This window comes from Mustela nivalis, assembly GCF_964662115.1.
Source record: "Mustela nivalis genome assembly, contig: HAP1_SCAFFOLD_68, whole genome shotgun sequence".
Classification (NCBI taxonomy): domain Eukaryota; kingdom Metazoa; phylum Chordata; class Mammalia; order Carnivora; family Mustelidae; genus Mustela; species Mustela nivalis.
The window spans coordinates 1,054,209-1,076,924 of NW_028136528.1; the positions used below are offsets into that span (position 1 = coordinate 1,054,209).

At 36.6% G+C, this 22,716-nt stretch overlaps 1 pseudogene across 1 annotated transcript in view; it reads right to left on the bottom strand.

The window, feature by feature from the left end:
• The window catches only part of LOC309856986 (small ribosomal subunit protein uS5 pseudogene), a 354,429-nt pseudogene extending 333,853 nt beyond the window's left edge, over positions 1-20,576 (bottom strand). The window contains exon 1 of the transcript XR_014316598.1: positions 20,561-20,576. The product of XR_014316598.1 is annotated as a small ribosomal subunit protein uS5 pseudogene (transcript). The remainder of the gene's footprint in view (positions 1-20,560) is intronic.
• Between the last annotated feature and the right edge of the window lie 2,140 nt (positions 20,577-22,716).

The following is a 22,716-nucleotide window of genomic DNA, read 5'->3' on the forward strand; positions in this document are numbered from 1 at the left end:
TAATTTTAGCCATTCTAATAGATATGTAAGCATGTCTCATTATGATTTTAATTTGTATTTCTTTAATGTTTAAATGTTGAGAAATTGGCCATGTGCCTATAAGCCATCCATATACTTTTGGTGACATGTCTCTTCCATTATTTCCTTCACATGTAAAATTGGATACTCTGTTTGGTTATTAGTAAGGTTTTTTATTTTTATTCATTTTTAAATAATCAGAGTAGATGTCCATTATCAGATATTTAATTTGCAAATCCCTTCTCCATCTTTACGGTTTCTCAATGGAGCTTTGATAGCTGTGTCTTTCAAGAAATATGCTACTTCTTTCCTGGTACACGGAGGTATGACTACAACATTATCAATGTTGACCTTTGCAAAGAAAATCATGGCTTAAGATATATGTAGTCTGCAGTTGTTGGGAGTGTTCACCATCCTTGCCTCTAACTCATCTCTCACTGCCCACACATTCAGGTATAGGGGAATATTGATTGACAAAATATTAATTGCCAAATAACACTAGTTAGAGAATAAGAAAAATGCAGGCACCTGATTATATAATATTCCTTAAATAAAATATGTTTTTATAAGTGCTATTGGAAGTAAATTCCTCAATACTTTAATCACACAGAATGATGGAATCCTAGATTTTTTTTCCTTGTATTTACTAAGAAAATGATCATGCCTCAAGTATATTAAAATGGAATAGGGAAAATTAAAAATTGTTTTAAGTTGATTTGCGTGTGTTGTGCGTATGTGAGAGAGAAAGTGAGAGAGAAAGAGAAAGAGAGAAAAAGAGAAAGGGAAAGACAGAGAGGTGGCTGCAGTGAATTGATGAGTTGGAGGATAGATTTTAAAGTTTTGTCTTTTGCTTTCTACATTTCTTTTTCCTTAGGTTCAAGAGAACAATCAGTAATATCTCAGATGCCTGCTGGTAACATCAGCAGAAAGAGTTAGAGGTTCCTAGAAAATTAAAGAAGAGATATAGTTTTCCTGACATAAGAAAAGTCATTTTTTGTCCCCAGCTATTTTCAATGATCTATACCCCACCTGTGTACTTGCCCAAGCACACTTCTTCCAAAACTTCCTGGGAGGTTCTTAAAAAGAAATGCAAAAACCTCACTCCTTAAGGATTTTGAGGGAACAAGGCAATGGGAAAACTAACAGTCACCACCAGACCAGGAAATAGCCTAAGCTATTGAGACAATAAATCAGTGGTAAAACTCCTAGTGCTATTTCAAAAGCAATCAAGGCCTTGCATTCCTTGTCCCAGAAAATGAGCCCAAGACCCCATCTAGTTTCTATCTGCTCTTGAAGCCTGCAGAGTCCCTTTCCCTTGTCCAACAGTTACCTCTGCTTTATTCTAACGTTGACGTTTCTGCCCTCGGTGGAATACAAGCTTCATTCAGGTGAACATGCAATACATATTGCACAAATACATATGTGGATGTGCATGCATCCACAACCTTATGACCAACCATACATGGGATAATAAAACTCTCCCTTCTGAGTATTCATTTTAAATACTAAATAAAAATCTCTCTCCTGTTCAAACAGTCAAGGCTTTGGAACTTATTCCCTGTGAACTCCTTGTATGTTGTAAACAAAGATTCCTTTGTTTGACAACTCCACCTGTTTCTGTGATTCACCAAAGACTGACCTCAGTTAGTTCCGTTACTGTAATGTAATATCAAGCATATCTAGTTAGTTGATCATTTTGTTCAAGTCTTACATATCTTACCAATATGATGACCATTTGTCTATGTAATCTTAAAATAAGGGTGTTGAAATTATTTTCCATTTGTCATCCAAGGTAGAAGTTATGATTTTTGTTCTTAGTTTTTCCCTATATATCCCCAAATCTGTTGTTACTTATTAAAAGTCAAGAATTATTATACTCCTGGGGCGCCTGGGTGGCTCAGTGGGTTAGGCCGCTGCCTTTAGCTCAGGTCATAATCTCAGGGTCCTGGGATCGAGTCCCGAATAGGGCTCTCTGCTCAGCAGGGAGCCTGCTTCCTCCTCCTCTCTCTCTCTCTGCCTGCCTCTCTGCCTACTTCTGATCTCTCTCTGTCAAATAAATAAATAAAATCTTTAAAAAAAAAGAATTTTTACACTCCCTGATGAATTCATCCTTTTACTCTTCTGTAATTTTGACTTGATCTTTATGTCTGATAATGAAATTTGCTTTAAAATCACTTTTCATTATCTTGATATAACCACCAAAGTTATAGTATGATTAGAGTTAATATAGCATATTTTTTCTTTTACTTTTTAAAGCACTTCTATATTGAATCCTGACAAAGAAACAAAACAACTTTTTAACTCTGGAAGCATCTTTCTAAATTATCTTTTTTTTTTTTTAATGAAGCAGTAGCAATTTTTGTTAAGGGACTTAAACTGAAAGTAGGTTTAGAAATTTATTTATTTATTTATTTATTTAGTAAAAGATTTTATTTTATTTATTGACAGCAAGAGAGAGAGAGAGAGAGAAGAAGCACACAAACAGGGGGAATCATGTGCAAAGGGAGAGGAAGAAGCAAGCTCCTTGGGGTGCAAGTAGTCCCATGCAGGGCTGGATCCCTGTACACTGGAATCATGACCTCAGCCAAAGGCAAACATCTGCTTAAACAACTAAGTCATCCAGGCACCCCTTTAAAATTAAAAAAAAAAAAAAGACCTTTTAAAAACATTTTGTTTCTTTCTTGTTTTTTTTTAAATATTTTATTTATTTGACAGACAGAGAGACAGGAAGAGGAACTATAAGCAGGGCAGAGGGAAAAGGAGAAGCAGGTTTCCCACTGAGCAGAGAGCCTGATGTGGGGCTCCATCCCAGGACCCTGGGATCATGACCTGAAAAGAAGGGACACTTCTTGGAGGAAGCCACCCAGACACCTCTTTTCTTTGTTTTTAATATATGGCAACTGATGCTTCCCAGCCACGAGGAGCATATTACCCATTGATTAAATCTTTGATAACAACCTATTTAAAAAGGTGTGTAAATATATACTTACTCAGATTTATACACTTTGTGTTTTCTTCATAGTTTGGGGCTGGACCCCATGGTCACAACACTGCTTCCAGTCTTTGCCTTCCCATCTTTTGATACCAGGTATTTGGTCAGCAAAGCAAATTAGTATCAAAATTAATAAGCCCTTGGCACCATATCTCTGGAGCAGGGCTTGCTCTTAGCCAAGGCCCAGAGCAGTTGACATCCCCTCGCTAGTGCTATAGCCCCAAGGACTAGGTCCCTGCCACCAGAACTCAGTCTTACATGTTATGCTAAGCAGACAAAACCAAAACAGGAAAGCTCTGACAGCTTTCACTGGCATGCCTCATCTCCAACTCCCTCGACATCTAGGCAGTACCAGATGACAGGGAGGGGTCTTGGTCCAACATATGGGAGGGAAGGAAGTAGCCACGAGCAAGTACCTGCCTCTCTGTTCCTTTCTTTCATGAGCAGGTTGTAAGGAGGAGGAAGAGGAAGGGGAAGAGAGGTGAACTTCAAGGGGTGAAGGCCTCAGGTAGGCAGCTGGCTCCTGCCAGTAGGAAAGGGACAAAGGAGAAGGCAGTGAGTCTTGCAGGGAGGGTGGGGGGTAAGGGTTACAGCTTATGACGGAATCTGGACAGGAGTAATAGGGATACTAGTCATTTGAGTCCACCATTGGCAAGCTGGGCTGGGTGTCAGGGCAGATAGGCCTCCTTGGGCAACGGCACATGAGAGAAGGTGGAATTCTTCTCTGAGGAGCAGGTGAAGCTTTGGGTGTTGGGAAAGCATAGACAGTATTGTTCCAGGGCCAAGGACAGGTCCGGTTACTCCTGGTTGGAGGTCAAGGACACAGTATGATCCAGGTCTTCTACCAGCAGCTTGAAGGTACCACATGCCAGCCACCCCTCATTATTGTGTATAACTCTCTGGTGCACTTATTGGCTTATCCATCAAATGACTCCTTCAGCAGCTTAAAAACCACCTCCACAGGCACTCCAGGATATGGGAGGCTTCCAGAGTGAAAATTTTGCACAGGATCACCCCAAAAGACCAGAAGTCACTCTGGTGGATGTAGATCTGGTCAAACATGGCCTTAGAGACCATCCAGTTCACAGGCAGTCCACTATTGGTTCTCATTTTATAGTAACTGATGTGGTGATATCTCTGGCAAGGCTGAAGTCTGAGATCTTCATCATGTTGTCCTTTGTCACCAGCACTTCCCTGGTGGCCAGGTCTTGGTGTATGCACTTCTTGGAGGCAAGGTACTCCATGCCTCAGGCTACCTGGTAGGCACAGGATACCGGGTGCTTGGAGGAGAGTTGCTCTGCTGCATTGTGGCTGATATTGTAACAGTACTCCAGGTCAGGAGGCCTCTGGGCCTGCAGGTACTCCTGTATGTTGTCTTTGGAGGCATATTCCATGATAGTGTACGAAGGACCATCCTGTGTGCAGGACCCAGCAGGTTGATGGTGTCCTTGTGCTGTCCAATCATCTTCATTATCTCCATTTCTGAGATTAGGTTTGACAGGTCTTTCTCTGCTGCATCTGACTTCAACATCTTCACAGACACTTTAGTCAAATGGTTGGATTTGTCTTTGTCCAGCCCAATGGCCTCCTCCAACACCACCTGCCCAAAGTAGGCCTCTCTTAGGGGTCTGCCTAAACTGCCTACAACCAGCCTGCCTCAAGGCAGTTATGAACTCTAGATTATCCTCAAAAACATTAAACCACAAGCTAAAAATTCTCTTCACTAGGTCTCTGTCGCAGGTCTAATTTTCTTATCTTTCATCATTTATCTTTTTCCTAATTCTTATTTTCAGTATAGTTTATTTTGCTTCCAGGTGTTTCCCCGGGTTTCTGTATGCTGTTTCATAGGGAAGAATTATCCTGTCATAAAATTATTTCTTGAGCATTCATTACATCTCTCGGTTAAAATGGGTTCTTTTATGGTATTGATTCATTTGAGTTTTCTCAAAATGGGAAGAATTTTCAAAATGGTGTTTTCCTCAAGGTTCAGAGTATGTCTTAGCCTCATCTTTACTCTTTTTGAAATTCACTTTTCAAATTCTTGTCCCTCTTTTTATCTTTTTAAATTAAAATGTTTCCTTTTACTATTTTTTTATTTGAGTGTAGTTGATAGTCAGTGTTACATTGGTTTCAGGTTTTCAAAATCTCCATACATTATTCTATGATCACTACAAATATAGCCACCATCTGTCACCATATAACACTATTATAATATCATTGACTATATTCTCTACACTGTCCCATATCTCTTTTTAAAATCTCTGATTTTTATGTTTTCTGTTATTCCAATTTTCGACCTCATTTTACTTGGTTACTTTAATAAAATATGCCTGATTACACACTCTATGCTGAAAACCATAGCATTTGATTTATAGTAGTCTTCTTCTTCTTCTTCTTCTTCTTCTTCTTCTTCTTCTTCTTCTTCTTCTTCTTCTTTCTTCTTCTTAATTAACATATAATGTATTATTAGCCCCAGGGGTACAGGTCAGTGAATCGCCAGGTTTACACACTTCACAGCACTCACCACAGCACATACCCTCCCCAATGTTCATAACCCCACCACCCTCTCCCTAACCTCCCACCCCCCCCCCCCGGAAACTCTCAGTTTGTTTTGTGAGATTAAGAGTCTCTTATGGTTTGTCTCCCTCCTGATCCCATCTTGTTTCATTTACTCTTTTCCTGTTCCCCAAACCCCCCACATTGCACCTCCATTTCCTCATATCAGGGAGATCATATGATAGTGCCTTTCTCTGGTTGACTTATTTTGCTAAGCATAATACCCTCCAGTTCCATCCATTTCAACGCAAATGGCAAGATTTCATTTCTTTTGATGGCTGAATAGTATTCCATTGTGTATATATATATATATATATATAAATATTTATATATATATATATTTCATTTGTTGATGGACATCTAGGTTCTTTCCATAGTTTGGCTATTGTGGATATTAATGCTATAAACATTTGGTGCACGTGCCCCTTTGGATCATATAGCAGTCTTCTTTACCTCTATCAGAACCCCAGGAAGCTTTATTTATTTATTTACTCACATAAACAGATGATCCAACACAACGTTTTTTGATATTCAAATGTATTATAATGTCTTACTGCTTAACACTATGCTTACTGCTCTCTTTCACTGTCTGACTATATCCTCATCATCACTATGCCATTTAATGAGAAAGAACATTTGAACTCAGAGTTCTCTCCATATCAGGGAATGAAGACTCCACCCTTCTGTTTGTGCAGGTAAAATAAATGTTGATGTCTGTCCTGCACATACCCCATCCTGTTCACCAGAATATTCACCATCAAAATATATACACAATGAAAACCATACCTCACCACTTCTATTACCACCCAGCATGCTAAAAACACCATCATATGTTCCTGAATTATTGACTTGATTGATAACCCCACTTCCACACATACTGCACTCCTTTCTCCATGCAAATTTATTTTGGTACAGCAATTTAACCTAAAAATCAAGTCATATGATTTCATTCTGCTGTTGAAAGACTTTTGGTATCTTCCCCTTTCATATTAAATAAAAACTGAAGGCGTTTCAATGTACTAGAAGGTCATACATCAATACGTTCTTCCTCTCTCCACCACTATGAACTCCTCATTGGCCTCCTTGCTTTTCCTCAAAAGTAACAGACAAGCTGTTCACACAAAGTCTATATACTTACTTGCTCTGCCTAGAGCAATCTTTTCCTTTAATATTTGTATAACACTCTCGTTCACTTCCTGGGTCTTTGTGCAAATAACATCTCATAAATGAGATATAACCACCCAAAACAAAATAAAATTAACTTTCATCCCAGCATTCCCCAATGGCTTTTACCTTTCTTGCATTTCTTTGTATCACTTAACACCATCAACCATCAATCATTATTCTATTACTGGTTTATTTTCTTATTTGAGACAGAGAGAGAGAGAATTGGGAGGGTGCGCAGAGGAAGAAGAAAACACCCCACTGCCTAGAAAGCCTGCTGGGGAGTTACATCCCAGGACCCTGAGATCATGACCCAAGCCAAAGGCAGTCACTCAATGGACTGAGCCACCCAGGTGCCCCTCTATTATTGGTTTATTTCACTATTATATTTCAAAAGAATGTGAGCTCTTTGTGGTCAGGTATTTTATATGTTTTATTAATTGAAGTATTCTCAGAAAGGTAGCTGGCAGATTGTAAGGGCTCACTAAACTGTATTTTGTTGTTATTATTGGGCTCCTTTATGGGCTTTACCTCTTACGCTAGAAGTCTATCCTTCAGATGTAAGCGATAAGAATAGAGCCCTGCTGCCTGTTCAAATGTGTAAAAAGCCTGTATTAAGTGGATATTTTAAAAGCTAAATGAATGGCTTAATAGTTGTATATAGGGGGAAAGGGAACATATTTTCCACAGTTTAGAAGTGGAGTTCTTTTATAGAGTTCTTGTACAAGCCTACACTATGGAACGATAATGGGCAGTTGTACATTACAATTATACAAACACTTTGGTAATTTATATCCTTTTTTTGTAATTCTTGACTGGATCATTTAATTCCTTAGGAGCATTATAGCATTTCAACTTTTCATGTTCAATAAACTTATTGGGATTGCTACCTTTTTTATTCAAATGGAGAAATAGTCATGATTTAATCTAAATAAAGTGTTATTGATTGTGTTGTTTTCTAGGAATGAGTCGCACATGCTAGTTTAAAAGTTTTGTTAAATTCCCAAGTCTGTCACTGATAAAAGCCTTTTGTAGATTAGTAACTTGATCAAAACGGAAAAGTTATGTATCACCTATTGTTATACTATCTTTGTTTCCATCTTGCATTGTAATAACACCCATCTTAACTCTATTTAAGACAAATCATTGCCAGATGGATTTCTGGCATTGATTGCAGGATATGAAATCTAGTATAACTAAAAGTTTTTGGTTTTAGTAGCATATAAATCAATTTAGAATAATATATGTATTTGAATATAAGATAAAGTTTTAAATTATTTGGCAATAGTAAACTAAACTTTTTTTTTGTAAATTTTTATTTTCTAAAATTTCATTGAGCTCTCTTGCAATAAGAAACAAGTTACAAAAAATTAAGGTTTATTTACCCCAATTCAAAATTATTAGGAATATAATCATAGAGGTTGAAGTATTTAAAATATTGAACCCAAAATGTTTTATTAGGTAAATTCATGAATGCTGAGCATTCACTGTTAAAATATACTAATACTATTGTTAGACTGGTAGAAGCCTAAAATCAAATATTTATTAAATATTTATATCCATATCTTTTCATAGCTTGGTAATTCATTTCTCTAGCATTAAATAATATTCCATTGTTTGCATGTACTACACTTTCTTTGACCTTTCACTTATGGAAGGATATCTTGGTTGCTTCCAAGCTTTTGTCAGTTATGAATAAAACTACTATAGACATCTTTGTGGGTATAGATTTCATCTTCTTTGGATAAATACCAAGAGCTGCTACTGCTGAATCATCTGGCAAGAATATGTTTAGTTTTGTAAGAAACTGCCAAGTTGTTTTCCATTCTTTATTCTCAATACACATGGAAGAACATTCCTGTTGCTCCACATCCTCACCAACATTTCGTGTTCTGTTGTCAGTGCTCTGGATTCTGGGTATGTACTGGTGTCTCTTTTTTGTTTTAATTTGCATTTTCCTGATGACATATGATGTGAAGCATCTTTTTATATGCTTATTTGCCATCTGTAATATTTTCTTTGGTGAGGTATCTGCTAAGGCCTTTGGCTCATTTTTAATCCGGTTTTTCCCCCATTGTTGAGTTTTTAGGGGTCTTTGTGTATTTTTGATTAACAGTCCTTTGCCAGATGTGTATTTTGCAAATTTTTTCTCATAGTCTGTGCTTTGCCTTTTCATTCTCTTGGCATTGTGTTTCACAGAGTAGACATTTTTAAATTCAGTGCTTGTGCTTTTGTAGCTAAAGTTATTGCGAAAACCAAGGTCATTTAAATTTTCTTCTATATTACCTTCTACATGTTTCATGTTTAGGTTTATAATCCAATCTGAGTTAATTTTTGTGAAGAGTGTAGGATATCTGCCTGGATTTATTTTATTTTATATTTTTAGATTTAGCTTCACCATTGCTACAGAACCATTTGTTTAAAAGATTGTATTTTGCTCTCTTGTATTGCTTTTGCTTTTCTATTAAATATAAAATATAATTGATAATATATATTCTGTTGCTTTAATCTAGTCTCTCTGTGGTATTACAATATCATGCTTACAATTATCGTTATGGTAAACTTTTTTTAAAGATTTTATTTATTTATTTGACAGAGAGAGAGATCACAAATGGTCAGAGAGACAGCCAGAGAGAGAGATGAGGAGAAGCAGGCTCCCTGCTGAGCAGAGAACCCAATGCGGGACTCGATCCCTAGCCCCTGGGATCATGACCTGAGCCGGAAGGCAGAGGCTTAACCAACTGAGCCACCCAGGCGCCCAATCGCTTTAGTAAACTTTGAAGTCAGTCCTCAGTCTTTGTTCTCCTTCAACACTATGTTGACTATTGTGAGTCTTTGCCTCTCCATATAAACTTTAAAATAAGTTTGTTAATATTAAAAAAAAAGAACTTGCTGGAATGCATTAATTTTATAGATAAACTTGGAAACCAGTGACCTCTTGAGCTTAGCAGGAATTAGACCATGGACATCAGTTGTCACAGTGGTGCCTCTGGCAGAACCTATTGCAAATCCCTAGGCAAAATGACACCTCAAGGATCTGAGAGAATGTCTAAGAAGTACTTGATACATCCCTTGGGTATGGTTTATTAAAGTGTCCACCTGTCTGAAAGCTGGGGAATCTAGATAAGGGAGGGAAAATTAGTTATGATAAAACATATCAACAAACATCAATAAATTTTGTAAAACTAATTGTCATGGCTCATATACAATATGACCAACAGAGGGACCATCAGAAGGAAAGCATCAGTTATGTTTATTGTGAAATTTTTTATTCAAAATAAAGCAATGTGAGGGGAAGACACAATGAGAAAATTACCATTTTTTAAATGGTAAACATCTTACAAAATGGAATAGGTTTTATATTCTAAGTAGTATATTGAAAAGTAAAACATTGGGGCGCCTGGGTGGCGCAGTGGGTTGGGCTGCTGCCTTCAGCTCGGGTCATGATCTCAGGGTCCTTGGATTGAGCCCCGCATCGGGCTCTCTGCTCCGCAGGGAGCCTGCTTCCCCCTCTCTCTCTCTCTCTCACTGCCTGCCTCTCTGCCTACTTGTGATCTCTGTCTCTCAAATAAATAAATAAAATCTTTTAAAAAAAAAAGAAAAGAAAAGTAAAACATTAAAAAAATAAAATTTCAGGGGCACCTGGGTGGCTCAGTGGGTTAAGCCGCTGCCTTTGGCTCAGGTCATGATCTCAGGGTCCTGGGAACGAGCCCAGCATCAGGCTCTCTGCTCAGCGGGTAGCCTGTTTCCTCCTATCTCTCTCTGCCTGCCTCTCTGCCTACTTGTGATCTCTGTCTGTCAAATAAATAAATAAAATCTTTAAAAAAAAAATAAAATAAAATTTCAATGAAAAAAATTATTTAATTTTTAAAAAGGTTAAAAATAGCAGAACCATTTTTCTTATAACTGGAAAATACACTGTATATACATCTATCAAAATAACTTGTCATGGGGGAGCCTCGGTGGCTCAGTAGGTTAAAGCATCTGCCTTCGGCTCAGGTCATGATTCCAGGATCCTTGGATCGAGGCCCACATCGGGCTCTCAGCTCAGCAGGGAGTCTGCTTCCTCCTCTCTCTCTCTGCCTGACTCTGCCTTATTGTGATCTCTGTCAAATAAATAAATAAAAACTTTTATAATAAATATTTGAAAAATAACTTGTCATGTCTGGAATCAGGAGCATATGGAAAAAAATAATATCTGAGGACAATACTTCTGCCATGTTTTGTGCCTTGCTAATATTTTTAAACAGTCAGGCAAATTTTAGCCTTATTGAAACACCTGCTAAGATACCTGCAGTGCCTTTTGGAGCCCTATGACTATAAAAATTAATTGCAAATATTCAAAATGTTTACTATGGTGTCACTATTTAGGGCCACCACCAAGTATGTTTCAGAAGTAAGCATAACTGTTACTCTTCCATAATGCAAAAGGGCATACTTTCAGGAGTTCCATCTGCTGTACCAGGAGGTGAATCAAGTAATGATTTTTGTCTATAAAATAATTCACTTTTCAATCTAACATTCCTCATTCCACATTATAATAATAAAAACTAGGAGGAGACTAAAACAAACAAACAAATACAACTACAACAACCAGCTTTTCCTACAGTGGAAAAGTAAATATAACCTTAGGAGTAGCCTAAAATTTATTTTTAAATATTTTAAGATAAACGTTTTTGTTAGAAAACCATATATTTTATATTACTAAGAAATAACAGGCAACGTTTTATTAACTTCTAAAAAGTCTAGTTACTTGTATTTATCTATTAACTCATCTCTTTATGAAGTAGAACATGATCACACCTCTTGTATCTACCCAAGTTTGTATGCTTTGGTTGTTTTATGTTTGCTATTTCCTTGCTTAATTTTTACAATATTTGATACATAATAGTATCTTTAAGTCCATCTATGGTTTCACAGAATTTGTTTGAACTTCATAAAAATGTACCATACTTTTTGCACTGTCCTTGTTTTACTTCTCTATTAGCTTTCCAAGTTTTATTCACTTTACAGTGTGTAGCTATCATTTATTTTTACTCCTCCATAATGCTATGTTTACAAATTTGTGTTTATCTGTACTTTTAAAAATATCTTAATTATATACCATTTCTCATCTCACGTAACACTCATGTTACTTCTACACTTATCAGATATTATGTAACTGAAAACCACAACTCAGCAACAATAGAACACCATTTTTCAAAATTAAATGGCTTACCAGAATTCTTTAATTCTATCCTTTATTTGTATTAGATGACCCTTTATTCTGGTATTTGGCATTGTTCATATGGAGGAAAGCTTATAAGTTGATATTCCATAAATAGAAGGATTTTTATGATCGATTAATTATTTTCATTTAGAATGCATAGAATATGGTTGATTTAATATTTCTTTCTTACTCTCTGCCTGGAACATAGTGCTATCTATGCAATAGCCACTAAAATATTAAGTTAATTACCTAGACTTTAAACTGCATATTAATAGGAATAGCATACAGAACTCTTCTCAGATTGGGACACCTGGGTGGCTCAGTCAGTTAAACGCCTGAGCCTTTAGCTCGGGTCATGATCTTAGGGTCCTGGGACTCAGTTCTGCAACAGATTCCCTGCTTAGCCGGGAGTTTGCTTCTCCCTCATCCTGCTGCTCCCCCTGCTTGTGCTCTCTCTCACTCTCTATCTTACAAATAAATAAAATTAAAAAAATAAATTCTTCTCAGATAGCTAATATAGAATATCATCTTTGTATTCATCAAAGGGAAAGTGCCATATAATAATGAAATCCAGACTACTTCAAATTCACTTTTTAACCAGTAAGAAAGTACTGGAAACAAGCCAAAAATGTCTTCAATGAATTAAAGAAATAGATTGATTTTCAATATCTTAATGTTTCTAATGTTAAATTGCAAGATTTTTATACTAGATATCAGTGTAAATATTCATTATACAAGGATATTCTAAAAATAAACCTGAGAAAACTACTTGACATATATGATGACAAAAACCAATGTCAGTTTGGGTAAAACTTACAACACCTACCACCTGAAACTCTTGTTCTATATGGTGCCATCTTGTGATTCTGGGCAGCGGCAGTGAGCCACAGCTTCCAGTCAGCTAGAAGATTACAGGGGTGAACACCTGATATTCTTACAAGCATTCTATATATAGAACATATATATAGAATATATATATTCTTCTTTTTTTAGTGTAATATTTAATAAATTGCATGTGATATTTGATACTTTGTTATAAAATAGGCTTTGCTTAAGATGATTTTGCCCAAATGCAGGCAAATGTAAGTGTTCTGAGTATGTTTAAATAAGCTTAAGGTAAGCTATGATATTTGATACTTTTGGGGTATTAAATGCATTTTCAATTTTTTATGTGTTTCTCTGTACATAGCCCCCTTGTAAGCTGAGGAACATCTCTATATGTATATGTCGCCTTGGTATGGCTTACATATTATTGGCATGAAACATCTAGAACAGTACGTGTGCCATAGAATTGTCTACAACATCAAACAAGTTTCTTGAAAACTTGTGCCAAAGGGGTTATGTCTTTAAGGATTCTTATTTCAGAAGGGTTCTCTCAAACGTAAGATTTTTCAGAAGTTAAGTGAAAATCTGACCAAACTAAACATTTTTCCATTTTCCCTAGTGAGCAAAGATAGCTAAAATCTATCTGCCATTTTCAACACTGTACTCAACGATTGTAATTCTAATTTAAGAACAGATTATTTATATCAAAACCACATGTTGGCCTAATCTTATACAATATTCATAAGTCACACTCAGACCCTTGGACACTTTTATTTGTTGAGTCTATATGGTACTACGGACATTCATCTTTTTTGACCTCATAGCTTCATGTATGTCTATACTTTTGAAAATACATGCATCATAGTTCCATTGTAAAATGTCTGGGTTATAAAATGTGCTATGCTATCAAAATGGTAATAAGAACATACAAATGACCTGATGTAATGAACTGGACCAGATTGCCAGATATCACGTTTCATACCAGAAAGATTCAGTGGTAAGTTTTAAAATGGCCAGCTATACATTGACTGAATTATAACTCATTTAACTTCTTTCTTTGTGTACAGTATTATACATTAGTCAGTATTATAGTAGATAAGTACTTTGGACAGATGTAAATATGCTGTAATAAAAAATGTTTTTCTTCTTTCTTTTAGTCCTTTTTACTTGTAAGACTAGCCACAAATACCACGCCTCCCCCAAAATAATTTGCAATCCAAATTTATCTCTAAATGAATTTATTGCACAGAAAAATATGTATATATATATATATATACACACTTACAGAAGACATGTTCAAAAATAGTTACACAACAGCAGGGCCCTAAATGTAAGCAGTATAGTTGTTTTGTTTTGTTTTGTTTTGTTTTGTTTTGTTTCTTTTAAAAAAAGAGGTTATGTGAAATATTAGGATTTTATTTCCAGGCGTAGTATTTCAAGACAGTTAACTACACCTATGGTGTCAACAGCCTCTTGTTGGCAGTATGATTTTATTGGCTCCATGGAATAACAGAAAGAATTTACTATTGCTTCTTTCTTTTATGACACACACAGAAAAAAAAAATGACACATTTGCTCAAGACCAACCAGAATCATTTTAACCTATCAAAATTGATGGGAGGCCTTCACTGCCAAAGTCACTGCTGCGTTTTCACAATTCACTGCAGACAATCTGCTACTCCCATTATGATAAAGGAGAGAAGAGTCATAATCAGGGAAGAAAGCTAGATTAATACTTGTAATTATCATTGAATATTTAGCCTGCTATAGGTTTATTATTATTAGTGTCATTTGATAATTTTCTCTCATTTTATTAAACACAACTGTGAGTAATTACGCTACCTAATATTTCTCTGTATTGGCTGACTAGCTAGCAAACATTCATGAAAATATCCATTAGCCACACATATAAAATGCTGCATTATGATGCTGTTGAATCAGAACATACCACTACCTGATCCTGTAGCTCTTTGAGGATTTGCAAATCAATTAATTCTATGTTTATTGGATTCTTCCCATACAATTAGAAAATTTATAATCGAGTCCATGAACATTATTAGTTTTACCATTTTAAACCAGCAATCACACTTTGATTTTTACAACAAAAGCAGAAATATAAACACACACATTTGGATCAGTTTTCTCTTAGACTGTCTGGACTTCAAAATCCTATTCCTCAAGATGATGCACACCAAAGTTCTGGATTAAACAAGAAATTAGATGGCACCTGAACACTTGGTTTAATATTCTCAAAAGGATTATGCAACTTCTTTCTTACAATATGACATTGTTTTACAAAGATCTACACTTTTATAATGTTAGTATTTATAATAATCAATAAAGTCAATTAATCATGATTAAAAATCAAACATAAAAATTTCTACTTTTTGCTTTTGCCCCCTCCATTTAGAACTTATTTATAGCCTGATAATTCAAAGGTCCCTATGTTTATGAAAATCTGGACAGAAATAGCTCTAAGATCCCATTCAGAACTTGATATTAATCTAAGTCTTTTGGCTCCATTTATCCTGAGAGCAAAGAGTAGGACAAAGGATTTGAGTACTGTTAGTTTATCTGGGAGATTATCCAAGGTAGAAAAGAATGGGAAAGTGATACAGTGAAGAAGCAACTTTGTCAAAGAGGTACATTGTTGATATAATTGTTGTGGATAGAAAATGAAGGCTTGCTTTTACTGAAAGGTCCTGAGAAACTTCTTTAAGTTGTCCTCATGAAGACCTGAAAACTGACAATTTTACCTATGGTTCTTATTTCCACTTCACTGAGAGCTGTCCTCAGAGGACATTAACTCTCCTACACTTTTGGGTTGTGTTGGAGACATTCTAAAATGAGAGAGAGAACATGAGATGCTATCAGTGTTAAGTAACTGCAATTTCCATTGGAACTATCCACCACAGGTTTGGCTATAATCAGGTGTTGGGCCTTGATATCAGAGGGATTTGAGGCAGTATCATTTTAGGTTAATCATTATATCTGAAATTTCCAAAAACTACAACTGATGAAACTTTGATTATAAACCTATAAATATAACAATAAATCTACAGTATTCAAATTATTTTCATAGAAATACACAAACAAAGCATCAACTGATTAATATTTAAATGTCACAAAATACTGAACTGAAAGAATTTGGTCATATAACAACGTGTAAGAAGTAGAGCTTAGGTTTAGGTTAGAAGTCAGGATGCATTTGGGACTCAGTTAAGAAATTGAATGGAGGGACGCCTGGGTGGCTCAGTGGGTTAAGCCGCTGCCTTCGGCTCAGGTCATGATCCCAGGGTCCTGGGACCGAGCCCCAAATCAGGCTCTCTGCTCAGCAGGGAGACTGCTTCCTCCTCTCTCTCTGCCTGCCTCTCTGCCTGCTTGTCATCTCTCTCTGTCAAATAAATAAATAAAATCTTAAAAAAAAAGAAATTGAATGGATGTCTGACTATCTTATAGGTTTGCTAAAAATCAGTGACTTTGTGTTCACGTGTTGCTATGCGGGAATTTTTAACTTTCTCTAAGAAGTTATTAGATTGATTATATAATGGCAGTAAAGGATGGGGAAAAGCAAAGTACAAACCCCATAAAGACAAAGACACTGAGTATGAGAAAAGAGTAATAGATAAGAAGAATCAATGCATTTGAGGAAAATGGGAATTGAAATACACAATGATTGTTGATTTTTTTAGATGCAGAAATCAAAACTAGCTTGCAAGAAGGAAATAACAGAAGACATGTTGTGAAAAGGCAGTAACGTGGAATAAAGGAGTAGGGAGAGCATATCAGGTAATTTGGATAGGAAGGAGTTAGGAGATAATTGCTTGATAAATTTTATATGGCCCACTTAAATGCACAGATTTCTCTTCTTTAAGTTATATGGAGAACAGGGTGTCCTTTCTCTTCCCTTTCAGAGCACCCGAGGTGTACTCTTTCAGACTGAAAACCTGAAAAGCTCAGGACTCAGTTGCTTAAGCACAGCTGAGAGGACATATTTCAATTAAGATTTACAGTTTGCTGTAGGTAGTAGACTGTCAAAAGTGGTTTAACCATATTTTTCATTTAACAAGAAGACTACAGAGAGTGTTTTCTGGTGTTGGTTCAGAGTCTTAAGAAAGTCAAGTGAACTATCTTAGAGGTTTTCATGGCTTTTTATTCACAGTTGCAAAAATTGCCGTTGGAGTTCTCACTATTAAGCCCACATTTCTGGCAGAAAGATAGAGGTAAAAGAGAATGATATCTTGTACGACTGATACTTTGTCATATGGTTACAATGTAACTAGAAAAGAGACAATAAAATATTTGATGTTGTTTTAAGTTTCCTTGTTGTCAATCCCTCAGTGCTTTCTGATACTAAAGGAAAAAGTAGATGGATATTGACCTGGCAACTATCAACACCTGTCAGTCTCTCTTGGATAACCAATATCTCTATAATCTCTTCTTCCCAGTAAAAAAAAAAATAAAATATATTCATAAACCACACTGTGCCATCTCAAGTTACTGCACCAAGATAAAATTACAATGATTTTCAGTTGTTCCAAATGGACAGAATACCCTTCCTTATGATATCATGTCTTATAAGATAGATAATTGGCTTGCTACCAATATACCCAGATGAGACTGTGGAAGAGACAGGAAAAAAATAATAATATTTATTTATTCCTTGGGTTGACCCTGTTTACACAGATGCATTACTATTAGAAAAGGTTGGTTTGGGACATTGGAATGAATTTACTTAATGGGTCTGTATGTAATTGGGTTGGAGAAAATTTTTAATTTCTACAAAAATTATTAGAATTCTATCTTATTCCCTTTTGATAATTTTCACATGTTAACAAAGCCAACGTTTTTGTCTAGCAGACAAGATCTTAAATCCTAACAAAACTCAATTTTTTCCTTTTTTTTTTTAAGTTTGAGAGCCTCATGTTCTCTCATGCTGCTTTAAATACAACTCAAAAAAACAAAAGGAGCTAAATGGGGCAGTAAGCCCAGTCTTTTTATTTTAATTTATTTATCTTATTTTTAATTAAAAAATTAAAGATTGTATTTATTTATTTGAGAGAGAGAGAGCATGAGTGGGGCAGGGGGATGTAGCTGCAGAGAGAGACTGAGAAGTATACTCCCTAATGAGCAGGAATCCCGATATGGGGCTCGATCCCAGGATCCTGACTGAGATCATGACCAGAGACAAAGGCAGATACATGTGCAAAATCCCTTTTTTTCTGGGAAACAATACTTTACAAGAGATGTTTGAAAAAGTACTGGGGAAACAACTTTAATCAGAGATACACAAATTTAATTGACTTCTGTAAAGCTACAGGGATCCAAATGATGGGAATCCCAGGCCGTTTAGGTTGTGGACCACAGAGTATTCTTCTCTGTAATATTTTATTTTCTTCCATGTCTACTAACTCCAGTCCAAGTTCACTGATCTCTTTTTAGATAGTGCAAAACATGGCAAAGAATACCAAACAAGTGCCCAATATTCTACATTTATTACATCATTTCTCACATATAGAAGTGTGTTATCAAGGCTGGTTCTGTGAACGAACCTAGTTATGCTAAAGTGTGTTTTGTTCTCCAAAAATTAAATTCATGATTATCACACAATTATAAAATACTTGTGTCAAGAATTTTTATTCAAAAATTAATAAGAGAAGCAGATATTAAAACTAGTTCACATGGTTATTTGGGATATAAGCAGAGTTGTGCAGCAGAAGTGCTCTGGGCCCATAATTTGGGTTATAGAATTTATGTTTTCTAATGAAAAATCACTAACTTGCATTATTGTTAACAAGAATCCTGTGCATTACCATCAGTTTTCTCCATTATAACCTCTTGCTCTACAGTTTGTAAATAACTTTGTCAATAGCAAGCTAATAAACGGGGTGACTCCAATGGATTGAGATAATCTCCAGAGTTTCTGCTACATAATGAACAGGACTCCATTGAAAGGACACCTAAGAGTTTATTTTGCCCAAAAATTTGATCACTTTTTTCACTGTCCTTACCTATTTTCCAAACCTAGTTCTTTTCAGTCTACAGACAACCCTGTATCTGACTGACTTGTTAATTCTGGGAATGTCTTGCAGATTAATTTGCTTGCCCGAGGTGGTTCCTCTAATTGATGTCTAAGAACCCTAATTAGTTAAGAAAACTTTTTTTTTTAACATTTTCATTGCTACTTATTATTATTATTATTATTATTATTGCTAATATCTCTATTATAAATAATTCACAAGGGCATCTTTCTGACAAAAGACAAAGAGCTGGCTACTAGTAGAAAAAGTACATTTGACTCTGTCAGTGAAAGTGGTAAAGGGATTTGAGAAAATAAGGCAAAGCAGTGGAATTATGTGTTAAAACTTTAAATATTATAGACACATTTACTTAATTTCTAATACTGCTTATAATTAAAAAAGATGTTTTCCATGAACCACGCATTACAACAAATATATTGTTTATACAGATTAAATTTTCATCAAAAGGGACGCCTGGGTGGCTCAGTTGGTTAAGCAGCTGCCTTTGGCTCAGGTCATGATCCCAGCATCCTGGGATCGAGTCCCGCATCTGGCTCCTTGCTCGGCCGGAGCCTGCTTCTCCCTCTACCTCTGCCTGCCATTCTGTCTGCCTGTGCTTGCTCTCTCGCCCACTCTCTCTGATAAAGAAATAAAATCTTAAAATAAATAAATAAATTTTCATCAAAAAATTATAAGTGTATTTTTTTGTAGGATCATGATAAGCATTTTGCAGATGAGAAAAGTGAAATTTAGAAAAGTATGTCTCTTCAAATCCCTCATACAATATCTGGCCTAGATAGAAGGATATACTATCACAATTGAGGAAGATAATTGAGATTACTTAAAATGATAAACTTTACTGTATAGGGTTTTTTACAAGTTTGCCACAGATTCACATTTTTTAAAATATATATCTATTTGTGTAAAGAGAATGCACTGAGAAGTAAAAAGATAGTGATATATCAGTGCTACCAACTAATGGCTATAATATCATCACCTTATTTATGAACAATGAAACAGTGTGTAATATTTAAATAAATTTAAATAAATTCCTATTTATTTTATATATTTATAAATTTAAATGAATTCCTATTTATTTATTATTAAAGAAATTCCTCTAACAAACAGTATGTTTTGAAGGTTGCTAGCAGGAAAGTGTTGTACGACATGGAAGTAATCAGAAAATGTGATCTAAAATTCTGCTTTCAAGGGCGCCTGGGTGGCTCAGTGGGTTAAAATTCTGCTTTCAAGAAGCTATAACAGTAAGTACTGAGCATTAGCTATTATATGCTATGGATGAATAACTGAAATCTACATTTGAAACTATTGGTACACTATATGTTACCTAATTGAATTTTAAAAAGTTAATAAAAAAAACCACTATTTTATAAAACAATATTCCCAACAGGCTCTTTTGCTTTAAAATACTCACTTTGTTTCCTCTCCGAGAGAACACCAAATGGCGGATGACGCCGGTGCTGCGGGAGGGCCCGGAGGGCCCGGGGGCCCTGGAATGGGAGGCCGAGGCAATTTCCGCGGTGGCTTCGGCAGAGGCATCCGGGGCCGGGGCCGGGGCCGGGGCCGTGGTCGGGGCCGGGGCCGAGGCCGCGGAGCTCGCGGGGGCAAGGCCGCGGACAAGGAGTGGATCCCCGTCACCAAGCTGGGCGCCTGGTCAAAGACAAAAAGATCAAGTCCCTGGAGGAGATCTATCTCTTCTCCCTGCCCATCAAGGAGTCTGAGATCATCGACTTCTTCCTGGGAGCCTCCCTCAAGGACGAGGTTTTGAAGATCATGCCTGTGCAGAAGCAGACGCGCGCGGGCCAGCGGACCAGGTTCAAGGCATTTGTCGCCATCGGAGATTACAATGGACACGTCGGTTTGGGTGTCAAGTGTTCCAAGGAGGTAGCCACTGCCATCCGCGGAGCCATCATTCTGGCGAAGCTTTCCATTGTCCCTGTGCGGCGAGGCTACTGGGGGAACAAGATGGGCAAGCCCCACACTGTCCCGTGCAAGGTGACTGGCCGCTGTGGCTCTGTGCTGGTGCGTCTCATCCCCGCCCCCAGAGGCACTGGCATTGTCTCGGCCCCTGTGCCCAAGAAACTGCTGATGATGGCTGGTATTGACGACTGCTACACCTCGGCCAGGGGCTGCACTGCCACCCTAGGGAACTTTGCCAAGGCTACTTTCGATGCCATCTCCAAGACCTACAGCTATCTCACCCCTGATCTCTGAAAGGAGACTGTGTTCACCAAGTCTCCCTATCAGGAGTTCACGGACCATCTTGTGAAGACCCACACCAGAGTCTCTGTTCAGAGGACCCAGGCTCCAGCTGTGGCTACTACATAGTTTTATACAAGAAAAATAAACTGAACTAAAGCTTGAAAAAAAAATACTCACTTTGTAATGAGAGTCATTACTTTTGTCTAGCCAAATCTTATAGCACTGTTTATCCCTTCCCTGCTTTATCCCTTCCCAGTATCAATAAAGGCTCACTTGGGTTACCTAGAAGCCATGAGAAAGCTTGTAATAGATCTGGCTGGTTTTCACCAGCAATTTGACCACCATGTGCACAGGGAAGTCTATTGATAAAGGCTTTATTGCAATAAGTTGCAAATACATGGATGATTTTGAATTCTCTTTCTTGAGGTCTTGTTTCATGATAATAATTTTAGGGTGCTTATTGGAATGGATGTTATTAACATATCTTCATAGTTATAAGCACATGGAATTGTAAAATAGATGAATGAATGTGGCATTACTGACAACTGTCCTCATTTTGAAATCAAATTACAGTGTACTAAGATGAGGAAGCAAAGCAGATTTGGGATTATGAGTGAAATAATTTAAAAAAGTCTTGGGGTATGATCAGACTATTGGGTAATTCAGTAGAAAAATGTCAACTGATTGAGATTCTGTGTTCCCTGATTTCAGAGAGAAGTTAAGATAAATAAGTAACACGAGGAGACTAGGAAGCCAAACATAAGTGATAATTTTGTGCCAGGGTGTGTTTACATCTGTTTATCTTCTTGCTTTACCACTAAGGTTGCTCCTAGAGGAGAGTTTAAATATGTGTTGGAGCTAATCTCTGTGGATTACACAAGAAACCACATCCTACAGCTCTCCCTGAAACACCCCTTATGATTTCAATGTAATTTGGTTTTTGCATTTTTAGAAATAACAAAATACTTTGCAAACTCATCTACTTTATTACCATCACAAGTGAGTCAGCTGACTCCACATTTTAACACAGTGACAGTCACAGAGGAATGGAGGAATGAGTAGAGTTATCAATATATGTGCTTTTAAGAAGTATGACAGGGTAGCAGCTATTTCCAGGAACCAAAACATGGGTCAGCAGCTGTGCAGGAAAAGTGATGGAATAAATGACTCATTTCAGAGGAGTTCTATAACATATTAGTTCTATAATGTATCTTCAGCCCCCAATTACCCGCTTTGATCTAAAGATAAGGATTTACAGTTAAGGTCCCATTTATGATTTGACTGGTGTGGTCTGAATCATGTTTACTATTGTTTTGACTATTACTTGAAGCCTATAGTAGTACTTGGGATATGTGTTGTGTATTCTGTGAACATGTGCTATTTTTAGATTAGATAATTTCTGTCTCGAACCCCTGTTCATTTGTTTGTTTTTGTTTATTTGATAGTGGTTTCAGTAAATGGATATATCTGAAAAATTGCAAAGCCACTATTAAAACAAGTTATTATTATATATAGCATGGAATTGCACATTCCTCCTTTGAATCCGACAGAGCTTCACCATATCCTTAACAATTTGGGAAAAACATGCTATTATTTTTCTTTATAAAATTTCTCCTGTTAGGCTGTGATGGTTGTCATCAGCAGTAACTCCTCTGAAGGCTTTGTCAAAAGAGTTGAAAAAATTGGAAAGGTGTGTGAATGAAGCTGTTTGC